The sequence below is a fragment of the Bicyclus anynana genome, chromosome 12 (assembly GCF_947172395.1).
Source record: "Bicyclus anynana chromosome 12, ilBicAnyn1.1, whole genome shotgun sequence".
Lineage (NCBI taxonomy): Eukaryota > Metazoa > Arthropoda > Insecta > Lepidoptera > Nymphalidae > Bicyclus > Bicyclus anynana.
The window spans coordinates 14,189,207-14,200,209 of record NC_069094.1 but is presented as its reverse complement, the minus strand read 5'-3'; positions in this window follow the sequence as shown (position 1 = coordinate 14,200,209).

Sequence of the window (11,003 nt, the reverse complement as noted above, 5' to 3'; positions counted from 1 at the left end):
CTCTCGCCCACGGCTCGAGCTTGCAATATGTATCGGCTGAAATTTTCAACTTACCGCACTTTTTTTTTTATATTCTTTACATGTTAGCTCTTGACTTCAATCTCATCTGATGGTAAGTGATGATGCAGTCTAAGATGGAAGCGATCTAACTTGTTAGGAGGAGGGTGAAAATCTATTCGGTTTCTACACGACATTGTACCGGAACGCTAAATCGCTTGGCGGTACGTTTTTGTCGGTAGGGTGGTAACTAGCCACGGCCGAAGCCTCCCACCAGCCAGACCTGGACTAATTAAGAAAATCTCAATCTGTCCAGCCGGGGATCGAACCCAGGACCTCCGTCATTAAATCCACCTCGCATACCCACTGCGCCACGGAGGCCGTCAGCCGTCAGTTATATCATATTGTACTATTAAAAGCCATAACAAATCCATAATGTACTGACACTGCAAGCTAAAAAAACCTCTATCGGTTGTTCAGCATTCCCAACTGCACCAAAAACGTCGTCAAAACTCGACATCTACATTTGGTTGACATTTTTATTTATATGAGGGTTCATCTGAGGACCAAACGTACCGTGTGCCTGTAATTCGGCACACCACGTCGTACCCAGTGCCTCAAATTGTACATTTAGGGCGGCACATTCACTGGTCGGCTGTTTCACAAGTGAATACATGCCCCAGAATTTCTAAGTCGTGCGGCGTTTGGACGCTTTTTGCACTCAAGAATGTCATTAATAGCTGAGCGTAGTGAGCAAGCGCCTTTGGTGAGTTTGAGGAACTATTTTTTATGCCTAAATTTTTCACCGACCGATAAATGTGGAAGTGCCTGTATTTTTTTTGTATTTTTGTAGCTGTGTTTGTTATGTTCACTGATTTACGAAACTAGAAAAAATACTTTTAGAGTTATAATGATATTTGTTTTATATACTTAACTAGCGGACGCCCGCGACTTCGTCAGCGTGGAATTCAGTTTTTCACGAATCCCGCGAGAACCATGGATTTTTCCGGAATAAAAAGTAGTGTGTGTTAATCCAGAGAATTAGAACAAAGTTGTTTATTATTGCTCCAAAGAATAAGCGTATTGAACAAAATAACAACAGTGTAAGAGCCAGGCTTAATAAAAACACAGTTTTACTTTGTTAAAACGGCTTATAGCGGAAACGTATATGTTGACGATTAGGCACATGGCGTAAAAGTCGGTTTCTTATTCAAAAAGGTTGTCAAAGTATGACGTACGCTGTCACCATATACGCTCTGTTTTGCCTCTTTATTAGAACGCACAGATTAACCAAACATAGTAGCGTTTGCGTCGCTAACAAACAGGTTTTCCTTAGATATTATCATTTAAGTAAAAAGTTTTGTTATATTTACATTAGTGGTAACAGTTCCAGATATCCTCACCAGTGTGCTTAGACAGAAGTTTTAAATAGGTAGTTTGCGAGTTCACCGCAGACAAAGTTGGACATTGCAAGCCGTTGAGGATTTTAAGTGCTATAGCCGTGTCCGGACCACTATACACGCTTGTGATACTGTCTATAGACATAGTAGAATTCACAGAACGACTAACTGTAGGTATACCACATAGTAGAATTCACAGAACGATGACCATTATCTATTCGTTTCTGGTAGGACTTTTAAAGTTCGTTTTATCTTCATTTAAATTACTTTATTTTAAGCAATATATAATTTTACCTTTCGCATTCATGGCCATTAGTTGCTCTATTCTGTTGGAATTTTACAAAAAATCTATTATCTTAATTAATAAATTTATATTAGTTTAGCAGTAGGTATCTTTATGGTCATGATTATATTTGAACTTAGCCTTCAAATATAATCATGACAATTTAAAGTTCTTTTTATCTATTGTAAATTTTAAGAAGTAAATTACTTTTTGCATAACAGAATTTTAGAGAACAGTGTAACAAAGTTTTTCCACATATCCCTTTATTTTCTTATTAGTCTGTCAAAGATATATTTTACAATAACTGCCTACTAGTAGTTCCCGCGAGATAAGCACACAAACAATAAAAACAACCTCTTCCGCTTTTTAATATTACCTACCACTTACCTAAAAATATGTACTAGATATGCATCAAGTAACCTTAATTTGGTTAAAAAAAAACAAAGTGCCAATCTCCCACTTATCCATCGTCTTGTGCAAAAAAATATACAAAAAAAATTACGTAACATGAAATTGTCAACATTATTGCAAGAAATTCGCAGCGGCGCCACTGGGAGCGATTTAAAAGCTTGTTTTGCTACAATTTCACCTACAATCTGGTTATTGAGGAGCTCAGGGAGCGAGACGGGGCCCGCGTTGAATTTAATCAGGGACAATGTGGAAGGGGGATAAACGAAACTGTTCCAATTAGAAATGTGAATGCGATAAAAAAAGTATTAGGTACTCGTGTGTCAAAAGAAAAGCTACTTTTAACCTCTGAAACATAAGAGCGGTAACATGTACTTACTTAGGTACAATACTTAATCAATCAATCAATTTATTTATTTGCAGATACATGCATTATAATTATATACAGGTGGTCGGTAGATGTAGTTGGTAAATGTATCTTGCCAATTTGGCATGCAAATTATTTATTAAGTATTTAATGATTCAAATTCACCATTTAAGTGGACAACTTCACAATTTAAGTGGACAAAAGCCCTCTAGCACCTTTAGATTAATTTAATCAGGGACAATGTGGAAGGAGGATAAACGGAACTGTTCCAATTAGAAATGTGACAGCGATAAAAAAGTATTACTCATGTGTCAAAAGAATAGCTATTTTTAACCTCTGAAAATTAAGAGTGGTGTTATGTACGTAAAACATGTACTTACTTTGGTACAATACTTAAGTGGACAAAAACCCTCTAGCACCTTTAGATTAATTTCATGAGAGACAATGTGGAAGGGATATAAACGGAACTGTTCCAATTAGAAATGTGACAGCGATAAAAAAGTATTACTCCTGTATCTAAAGAAAAGCTATTTTTAACCAACGAAACAAACGAGTGGTGTTATGTACGTATAACATGTACCTACTTAGGTACAATAAACAAACAATAATCTTTAGATTAATGTTCGCTTTTAGATGTGAATTAAAGTGGTTTACTACGATTTCACCAACACTCTTTATTTAATAGCTCAAGAAGCCAGAGTCAGCGCCGCTTTGAATTTAATCAGGGACAATATGAATAATAAAAGAAACTATTCCAATTATCATAAACGTGACAGCGATAAAAAAATATTACCTACTCAGTACTCGTGTTGTAAAACGAAAGGTTACTTTAAATCCTTTATTTGGAAGTTGTTTATTTTACAGATATAGTTAATATTAATAGTAATATTGTGGTTAATGAAAACAAATCCAATTTATTTATCGTAGAAATAGGTTCAGAAGAATGATGGCTACAAAAGAACAGCGGTGTTAAGAGCATATTGAATAGAAAATGGTTATAATACCTACATACCTAATTCTTTCAGTAAATTACAGTGAGCTAATTTTCGTAAATAAGCAGTATAATAGGAAGCCGTGATAGCCCATTGGATATGACCTCTGCCTCCGATTCCGGAGGGTGTAGGTTCGAATTCGGTCCGGTCATGCACCTCCAATTTTTCAGTTGTGTGCATTTTAAGAAATTATATATCACGTGTTTCAAACGTGTTTGTGTGTTGTGTGAGTGCGTGTGTTATCACGCGCTTAAGCTGCGCTTTAAAAAAAAAGATTATTTGCCATCTTCTTTTATAATATTTCCATTCCCCTCCAACTAGTCGGGAAAGATTGTGCTAGGAGTGAGTACGACAATAGACCTACCGGGCGGGGTTCGAACCACCACCCCTCGGTGATGAGTCCGGCCGCCCTTACCAGTGAGCTATTAAGGCTTATTTGGTACACATGGCAAAAAAAAATAGTAGGTATTGATTATTATTATTTGGTGCAACAGCCTTTTTTGACAGCGCTGAAACAAAGTGGTCGGACAAAAGTCCACAATCAATACGTACAGTTGGCATGTCGATGGTTGATTAAGTGCGGTCCGTAGAATGGGGATAATTAATTAGTGCGTTGACCGCGTACATGCGACCAGCGTTTTTGAGCCAAGAGCCAGTGGCAGATATATCTTCGTTATTTAGCAAAAACTGAAAGGAAGCTCTTAGATAAGCTCAAGTTATATAATGTTGTTTTCTATTAGCATATGAAATTGCAGCACCGTTGCTTTTTTCTCTCAAAGTTATTAATAATAACCCTTTTTCGCGTTTTTCACCCCCCGCACACCCCCTAGAATGCTGCAACATTTTATAGTTTCTAGTTTTAGCGTTATAAAGCAGCGACTTTGAATTTAATCCATTTCCAGGCTAAACTGGAGTGGACTGGACTAGTATAGCAAGCACTTTTAGAACGTCAAGTTTGACTGTTTGTGACTATAATACCCGTTCTGAAGATATAACATATTCAGCTTTTATAAAATTACGACGATCTATCTACAGGCTCTCGCACTATTTGGGCACTCCCCGCAAATTGCCTCACTTAACGATCCAATATCCGGACCATTGGGATACGGAATATAGCGACAAAGTATCCGGTACTCGTCCGGACCGTAAACGCACGGCGATATTTACTTTGGTACGTTTAGTCCAAAACAAAATTGTTAGTGCAATACTGCTCTCGCATGTACATTGCTGAGCTTTATGTTGAAAATTCACGTCAAAGTGTTTGATATCATATTTCCGGTTCTGCGTAGAGTAACTAGATCGATTTTGAACGCAGAGGTTTGACGTGAATTATGATGTGGCTCACTTTTGAGGGACTAGATGGGAAATTAAGCTTTTAGCTTTAAGCAGTTGAAGCCTATCACTAGACCAGAACCTAACCAGTTTAAATACTCAATTAAAGCTACTTGTACAGGGTGGCCGGGGAGTTGACGTTCAAAGTGGCTGGTGGGAGGCTTCGGCCGTGGCTAGTTACCACCCTACCGGCAAAGACGTACCGCCAAGTGATTTAGCGTCCCGAAAGCGATTTACCGAAAAGGGGTGTGGATTTTCCTCCTCCTCCTAACAAGTTAGCCCGCTTCCATCTTAGACTGCATCATCACTTACCATCAGGTGAGATTGTAGTCAAGGGCTAACTTGTAAAGAATTAAAAAAAAAGTTAAAATTTGCATGCCTTGTAACGAGGAGTATCCGAGTCACCCCCATGTATATTCTACGATTATGCTTAGTGTAAGAGTTAGAATTTTTTTATGTTATTTTTCGCAATTTGGACCTAACATTGATTTATGATTTGTTTCTCACTGTACTGAGCACTTTTCGTTGGGTTTGTTGTTGTTGGTTCGTAATGAAGTCGTGATAGCCCACTCTCCGCCTTCGAATCGGAGGGCGTAGGTCCAGTCCGGAGCATGCACCTCCAACTTTTCAGTGATGTGCATTTTAAGAAATTAGAGGGGTTACTAAATAGTCCAACGCTGGCCCAATGCGGATTGGCGGACTTCACACACGTAGAGAATTAAGAAATTTATCAGGTATGGTAGGTATGATATTTAATTTCTTAAAATGCACATAACTGAAAAGTTATGACCATTAAAATGGATTTGTAATGATGAACAAGAAACCTGCTTAGTTTCTAAAAGCTTTAGCTGAAAGTTTGTCATCTCATGCTCACACCATACGGTACAAACCATTGTGTACTGGAAACTTAACAGGTTGTATCAACGTTGACGCATCTTACTCAAACGCTAATCAGTACAAATTACGCTTATCTGAATGTTATACATGAACGCCCGCGTCCGACGCACTACGTATATTGCATGTAATATTCAACCTGTTATTATTGTTCCATTGATAGCGCATTTGCATAGCTGAATGCGTTATATCCATTCCGTTGATTCATAAAATCTGTACCAAGTTGGCTGATATTACACCATTACGAATGCAATCCGTAATTAAAGCAAAGTTTATATTACAATGTGACGCTATATATACCGAATTAGTGTGAAAATATTGTGTGGAATTAGTGACATAAGTTTGTCAATAAAAAAATCGAAAATCTAATGGTGCACGCCTTATAAACTCATTAGACAAAATCTAACTCTAATATGCCTGTTCAAAGAAATCTTTCTTGTTTTTATTGTATTAAAATTGGTACCTACATTAGATTAATTAGATTAATAACATTAAAAAGCTAAAAGCTAACAGATAGAAGTTTCAATAATCAAATCCCTTTTGCACTTTAAAGATAGGTTAATAAAAGAATATTTGACCAAATCAACGGCTCACTTGGAAAAATTCCAAAAAGAAAATCGTGTCTCACGATTCGCGTGAACAGTGGAAAGCTCTCGCCTGGTCGGCCGGTCGATTTATGTCTATAGAAAATCTGTCGTCCACAGCCACGATAACATATTTTTTCCTCGTTGCAACGAAGCATTAGCTACGAGAGGGTAAGAAATTACCTATAGGTAAGTAAGAAATTGAGCCGTGATGGCCCAGTGGATTTAACCTTGATTCGGAGAGCGTAAGTTTGAATCCGGTCCGGGGCATGCACTTCTAACTTTCAGTTGTGAGCATTTTAAGAAATTTTTATCACTTGTCTCAAACGGTGGTCTCCCATCTTAGATTGCATCATCACTTACCATCAGGTGAGATTGTGATCAAGGACTAACTTGTAAAGAATAAAAAAAACACTCGATAAAGCTGTAGAAACATACTGTTGCCGTGTAGCCTGCCGCTGTAGCATCGATTCTGTTTCTACGATCGCAAACGCTTCGAAAACTAGAAAAATGTATAGCAATGACATACTTAATCACGTGACCTTTCGATCGCAAATATCATTCCCATACATTTTTCTAGTTTTCGAAGCGTTTGCAATCGTAGAAAGAGAATCGACGTGTTACTTGGTTACAGGGAGGGCATAATAGATGCTCGCTCACACGAGTAGATGCATAGGTAATGCTTGAGCCAGAAATTTCCGATATCAGTCTGCACTGTCGGCTACGCTTTTCGCAACGGGCACTTATCTGGGCGATCTACACAATGAGCGGCGAGTGGTCACCGCATTTATCTTGTACAATCTGCCCATTGAAACGCAAGGACCATTGTGCCCGGCATTTGATTACAGGTGGCGGTTGAGAACATTCTATTATACTGTCGGTATTCAGGCGGGAATCTCTTAATGTAGCAGAGAATAGTTTTGTTCGAACCAGTGTACTTAGTGCTTGTGTCATATAAGAATAATAAGTGAGTAACAATCGTGTTTCATCTATAACAGTCTGCTTTAACGGCCCATTTCAAGGGCCTTCTTCTTAGCTTAGACCCACCACCTGTGGCGGAGTTACAAAGCCGCCAGTATCATCATCATCATTCATCATTATCAGCCGATGGAAGTCTAAAGCTGGACATAGGCCTCTTGCATGGACTTCCTAGGTAGTTTATTTTTACCCGACTAAAAGAAGGGTTATGTTTTTCGCGCGTATCTTGTATGTATGTATGTATGTATGTATGTATGTAATATTCTTTATTACCTCATATCTTCCAAACCGCTGGACGGATTTACGTAATTAAGATATCATTAGATTTGTCTTAATAACCCAAGTGTTCTTAGATAGGTGAAATTAAAAAAAAAAACAACAAGACGACTGTGAGACGCTATAGACTCGAGGTGAAAAAAAAAAATTTTTTTTACTATTGCAACATGGGTATCAAAATCAAGGGCTTTTTGTGAGTAATTCAAAATGGTATATCATAGCCATCTTAAAAAAAACTATAATTAGAAAAACGTTATTTATTAATTGTCTATACAAAATATACGCGAGGCGGATGACTATAAGGTGCGAGGTTTATGAAGTGAAGTTATATAACACCAAAAATATACTAAACTAAATATATTGATTCGGACAAGTGCGAGTCAGATTCGCCCACCGAGGGTTCCGTAGATCTTTTTGAATATTTACTTAAACTCGGTTGGACGTAGGTATACATTATCGTACTTTGTAACATGTAACCAACAAATAAATCCGAAATTCACCATCTATCGTAACTAAAAAGGTGTGAAATAAATAAATTAATTAAACAAATAAAAAACCCGACTGCATAAATTATACAAAAACGACGAAAATCATTCTATTCAATATAATAGGTCCCGACTGTTTTCTAATTGCTTTCTACACTTCTGGACTGAGCTTGTTTTTTTTTCTTTTCAGTTTTTGTATAATTTATGCAGTCGGGTTTTTTTATTTGTTTAATTAATTTATTTATTTATCGTTAAGTGAGGTTTCTTTAGAATAAGGTTTTGAGGTTAAAATTTTTGTAATGAAAATGGTCTTAATAATTAAGGTATTTTTGTTAAAAAATACCTTAATTATTAAGATAATCTTAATATAAGAGAATTATGAAATTGCTGAAGTAGGTGAACGAGTACTACCTACTACAATTTCTTTTGGTGAATATTTTACAAGCCAGTTCCCTTGCAATTCAGTTTCGTCGCGTTTCTTCTGATCTCGAGGGGGCGGCGTCGCGGTGCCCGCATTGGAATAATCAACTGGAAAATGCGAAAAAAGAGAAAAAGGAATTCCTTCAATTAGCAAAGGCAATAAAAATATAAAAGATCTTCTTACATGTTGCCTGCTTCATTGTAGATAATATTTAGGTATTATTTGTATAAATAATTTTCGTTTTATAATAAGAGGCTAAATGACAGTAAGACAATTATTCACATTTGTCCGCCTCAGTTATGATGCTCTAGTGCCCTATCTCTAGTATAAAATATCGTTGTCAACACAATACTAATGGTCCTACATTTGACATCCATCGTCAAAGACACGCCATTGATATTTCCACCAGTGGAAAGTAACTCAAACGCAACTCAAAGACAAACAAGAAGCGATCAAGGGGAGAGCCTTCGGATAACTTGGGAAGGAATGTAAACAGGGTCTAAGTGCTTGCGGTTCATTTCGTTCGTCACCATCGACTGTCGGACGCCGTGCGCAATGAATTGAATTAGGTAAAAAGGATTACGTATTTAAATTAAAATGAGTTATTTAAATTAAAGGAGATGGTCCAAAAATGTATGGAGCCCAGGTCCAGTCATTGTGCCCTAGCGGAAATAAAAAAAAAATTTTTTTTAACTATTTTTGATTATACAAATCTACGAATTTACTTGTAGCGTATCAAGGCAGTGACTAAGTAGCAAAATTTCTTTACGCACGCTTGACTTGTTGAGTACGTTACGAAAAGTGTGATCGGGCGAGGCGAACGAATGGCGAGAGATAGAGCTAAAGAAGATTTAGGTCGTGTGTTCTAAGGTACATTCGTTCTTTTTTATTTTTGTCTATTTCCAATGGTCTATTTAAACGATAAATTCATGATACATAGGTAAGTAGGTAGTATAATCATGATTTTTAAAACTTAAAAACTTTTTCATACATACTGTAGGTACTTACTGGATTTATTTTTCGCTGTAATAATCGTAATTATTTTTGTGTGATTTTTTAAGGTTTCAGGTAACATTAATTTACCTTAAAGTAACTTCGGTTTAAAGCTACTGCACCGTTAATATTTTCAGGTAAGTATTTTTTTTTTAATGCAAATAGGCTCGCGTTTGACCATGATCTAACCTGATGGTAAGTGTAGATACAGTCTAAGATGGGACACGCTTGCCTAGAAGGTGCCTATTCACTCTTGTTTTGAAGATACCCAAGTTATAAGATTCAGGAAACACAGACTTGGGAAGGGTATTCCAAACATTTGTCGTGCGTATGAGAAAAGAAGACTCAAAGCGTTTTGGGACATCTGCAACATAGGGATGAAAACCCACCCGATGTCTTGCGGTGCGATGGTAAAAAGGCGAAGGTGGTATGACGTCGAATAGCTCCTGAGCACACTCTCCGAAATATATCCTATAAAACACTATAATACACGAAGTAAGCATTTAATGGCACATAAATTAGATTCTGTTGCATCGTTCGATACACAAGACCCGATCACGCGCTAATGTTACTCTGTAACTCCATTAGAGGCGACTTATATAGTAGGTACACATTAGCCATCTTATGTTGTAACACATCCATTAGGTCACAATGAAAGCGATCATTTATTACGGTATTCAATGAGGTATATGTAGGTAGACCTACTTCTAGAATAGATTGATTTATAGCTGTGATAGGTACTTGCGCATATACTTGGTAGTATAATCCTGGTGAAATATAAACAATTAATCAAATGCATAGCTCAGTGATGACCTATGGTTCCGAGACTTGGTCGCTAACTATGGGCATCATAAGAAGGCTCAAAGTCACACAGCGGGCGATGGAATGAGCTATGTTAGGAGTATCTCTGCGTGATCGAATCAGAAATGAGGAAATCCGTAGAAGAACCAGAAAAGTCACCGACATAGCTCAACGAGTTGAAAAATTGAAGTGGCAATGGGCGGGGCACATAGTGCGAAGAGCCGATGGACGTTGGGGTCCCAAATTGCTGGAATGGCGACCCCACACTAGTAAGCGCAGTGTTGGCCGACTGGCCCCCACCAGGTGGACTGACGACATCAAGCGAGTCGCTGGGATTCGCTGGATGCAGGTGGCTCAGTATCGTGATGTTTGGAAGTCCCTACAAAAGGCCTATGTCCTGCAGTGGACGTCCATCGGCTGATATGATGATGATGATGATGATGATGATGATAGCTCAGCGAGTCGCGAAGTTGAATTGTTACCTAATGGACAGACCACATGGTTCGAAGAGCCGATAGACGTTTGGGTCCCAAGGTGCTGGAATGGCGAACCCGCACCAGAAAGCGCAGTGTTGGTTGACCCCCCACTAGGTGGACTGAGGACATCAAGCAGATAGCAGGGAGCGGAATCTGGTACAAGAATATCGTGTTACCTACTGATAAAAGCTACATTCTCCGCCACGAAAAACCTTTAACCTTTCATGGATTAGTGATATACTGTCTAGGAGGCATTCTGTTCAAGACAGACGTAACCTAAGTATCACATGCACACTTCCTAGCCAGAGCACGTTGC